At 37.4% G+C, this 3,757-nt stretch overlaps 1 pseudogene; it reads left to right on the top strand.

The window, feature by feature from the left end:
* Positions 1 to 921: 921 nt before the first annotated feature.
* LOC115853472 (DNA-directed RNA polymerase I subunit RPA43 pseudogene) lies at positions 922 to 1,909 on the top strand (annotated as a pseudogene).
* Positions 1,910 to 3,757: the final 1,848 nt, after the last annotated feature.

Below are 3,757 nucleotides of genomic sequence, written 5' to 3'. Positions count from 1 at the left end.
CAAAAACAGAAATATATCAATAGATCAATGGAACAGGATAGAAAGCCCAGAAATAAACCCATGCACCTATAATCAATTAATCCTCAACATAGGAGGCAAGAATATACAATGGCGAAAAGACAGTCTCTTTAATAAGTGGTCCTGGGAAAACTAGACAGCTACATGTAAACGAATAAAAGTAGAGCATTCTCTAACATGGTACACAAAAGTAAGCTCGAAATGGTTTAAAGACCTAAATGTAAGGCCGGATACTATAAATCTCCTAGAGGAAAACATAAGCAGGACACTTAGACATAAATCACAGCAATATCTTTTTGGTTCTGTCTCCTGGAGTAATAGAGATCCAAACAAAAATTTTCAAATGTGACCTAATTAAATTTAAAAGCTTTTGCACAGCCAAGGAAACCATAAACAAAACAAAAAGACAACCTGCAGAATGGGAGAAAATACTTGCAAATGATGCTACCGACAAGGGATTAATTTCCAAAATATACAAACAGGAAGCTCAATATCAAAAAAACAAACAACCCAATCGAAAAATAGACAGAAGATCTAAATATAGACTTCTCCAATGAAAACATACAGATGGCCAAAAGGCACATGAAAAGATGCTCAGCATCAATAATTTTTAGAGAAACGCGAATCAAAACTCCAATGAGGTAACACCTTACTCCAGTCAGGGCAGTCATCATCAAAAGTCTACAAATAATAAATGCTGGAAAAGGTATGGGAAAAAAAGGAACACTCCTACACTGTTTGTGGGAATATAAATTGGTGCAGCCACTACACAGAACAGTATGGAGGATCCTTAAAAAACTAAAAGTAGAGCTACCATATGATCTTGCAATCCCACTCCTAGGCATACATCCAGAGAAAACCATAGTTCAAAAAGATACATGGGTGGCAAATCTGACCAGTCGCATGGCTGCGGGTTGCTCAGCGTCTCCGCGGTCGAAGGCGGCCTCAGAAGGGCCGGTGGTGGGACCAGCCGGCGTCTTGCCTTGCCTAGAATTGCCTACCTACGTGGCCGCTTGTGCGCTCGTGAATAGCCGCTACTCCTGCCTGGTGGCGGGGCCGCACCGAAGACACATCGCACTGTCGCCCCGCTACCTTAACAGGAAACGCACCGGTATCCGAGAACAGCTCGATGCCGAGCTCCTGCGCTATTCCGAGAGCCTTTTAGGTGTACCCATTGCTTATGATAACATCAAAGTAGTGGGTGAATTAGGAGATATTTATGATGATCAAGGACACATTCATCTTAACACTGAAGCAGATTTTGTTATTTTCTGCCCCGAACCAGGGCAAAAACTTATGGGTACAGTTAATAAAGTGTCTTCCAGCCACATTGGCTGTTCCTAAACCTGAGCAGATGCCAGCCGAGCAGTGGCAGACTCTGAAGATAAACATGGGTGATGAACTAGAATTTGAAGTATTTCGTTTAGACTCAGATGCTGCTGGAGTATTCTGCATTCGGGGAAAACTAAATACCACTAGTTTACAAACGAAGTGCTCTGCAGTTTCTGAAGAAGTAACAGAAACTGGCACTGAAGAAGCTACTGAAAAACCTCAAAAGAAGAAAAAGAAAAAGAACAAAGACCCAGAGCCATATGAAGTGGAAAGTGGTACCACAGAGCTAGCAGATTTTGCAGATGTTACCATGAAGGAAGAGACAGATCTGCAGATTAATAACAATGTGAATGGCCTCTGGGAGGAAGAGCCGAAGAAGAAGAAAAAGCATCAGGACCCTGTTTTCCAAGGCAGTGACTCCAGTGGTTACCAAAGTGACCATAAAAAGAAAAAAAGAAAAGAAAGCACAGTGAGGAGGCTGAATTTACACCACTTTTGGAACATGCACCACTTTTGGAACATGCACCTAAAAAGAAAAGGGAAAAGTAATTTTCTTTAGTGCTTTTTAAATATGATTTGGTTTTTTTAAAAACTGATTTACACAAAACAGATGACTAAAGTTTGAACTATGAAATGTTTTGTATTCCAATACTTTGCAAAACAGGGAACATTTGATGAGGAGTTGAGTTTTTGGTGCTAAAATTACAAAACAGATAAATTTGGGAAATGCCAGTATTATTAAAGTGCTGTTTTACTATATACAGAATAGAAAGGTAAGAGCTGCCCTCAATCTCAACTCCTTCATTCTTCCAGGGTATACATTCTAAATAAAATGATTTCTACAGTCTGCAAAAGGACTTTTAAAATACAATGTTATTTCATATCATACAGAATGAGTTTTGAGCTTGGGTTTTTGGGTTTTTTTGTTGTTGTTACAGGTTTCACATTTAGTCATGATGTTACATGACATGCTATTTTGCTTTGTTTAAATTACCAGTTTTAGGATTTCTTTTATCATGGCTATTACAGTATTTCTACTGTTTAACTTAGAATGGTTTGCCAAAGGAGTTTCTGAAGTTTCCAGAGCTCTTAAGAACCTTGCCACTACTGATTGTGTGGTAGGAAACAATATTCACTATTCTTTTCTTCTAGGTGCATGTATGTTGTTTTCCTTTTTCTCTCAGTCTAAGAGGTTGATGGAGAGGCTGTTTTCTGACACTTGTTCATTTGTGCCTCAACCATTCTGCTTTTGTTGTGTGTTGGAGAGGAGGAGTCTGCTGAAGGCAGGAAAAATGTGATTCTGACTAGTGGGGAATTTCCCTACTTTTAATATTTGAGTTAAGCTACTAGAAATTATTATGAAGAGAAAACAGCTATTCACTGCTTTCACTGAGAAAATGTGGAATATGTCTTAACTATTGGAAAACAGTGAAGAATGAAATGACAAGCTGGTTCAGCCTGATAATCAATGCAAGGTCGTATTCATTCATTTAACAGGTATTTGATGATCTGTGTGTAAAACATATTCTACTGAGGTCCAGAGGTATAATGGCAAACAAGGCAGAAATAATTCCTTCACTCATGGAATGTCATAGGAAAAACAGATGCATATATACAATATAAGTAAGAAAATACAGAAAATTACTACACAATATAAGTAAGAAAATACAGAAAATTACTAATTGTGGTAAGTGCTACAGAGAAAAAGAAGATTGTCTACTCACTGTTAGTTGTGATCCATGGCAGTCATTTTCATTGCCATTTATCTAGTATCAGACATAGTACTGGTCTTACATTGTTTAATGTTTGTTAATGTATGGGTTCCCATAGTAGTAGATCCAAATCTGTAATGATAGAATATAGAATTTAGAGAGTGGCAGTCATTCACAATGTTTGTCTACAAGCACATGTGCCAGACAGTGGAAATGTGCAGGCCAGTATCTTTCCTTATCATTAGGTTCATGTGAGTATTTAGCCCTCAAAATGTAGCTAGTCCACATGGAGATGAGGTATCAGTATAAAATACACATCAGATTTTGAAGATGTACAAAGAAGGAATGTAAAATATCTCAATTTTGTATATTAGTGAGATTATAATATTTTGGTACAGTGGGGTAAATAAAATGTTACAATTAAAAAAAAAAGATACATGCACCCCGATGTTCATTACACCACTGTTTACAATAGCCAAGACATGGAAGCAACCTAAGTGCCCATCAACAGATGAATGGATAAAGAAGATGTTACAATATATGTATAATGGAATATTACTCAGCCATAAAAAAGAATGAAATAATGCCATTTGCAACAACATGGATGGACCTAGAGATTATCATACTGAGTGAAGTAAGCCAGACAAACATCATATGATATCATTTATATGTGGAATCTAAAAAAATCATACAAA

This window comes from Globicephala melas, chromosome 4, assembly GCF_963455315.2.
Source record: "Globicephala melas chromosome 4, mGloMel1.2, whole genome shotgun sequence".
In the NCBI taxonomy this organism is placed as follows: domain Eukaryota; kingdom Metazoa; phylum Chordata; class Mammalia; order Artiodactyla; family Delphinidae; genus Globicephala; species Globicephala melas.
This window is presented reverse-complemented; position numbering and strand designations above follow the sequence as displayed.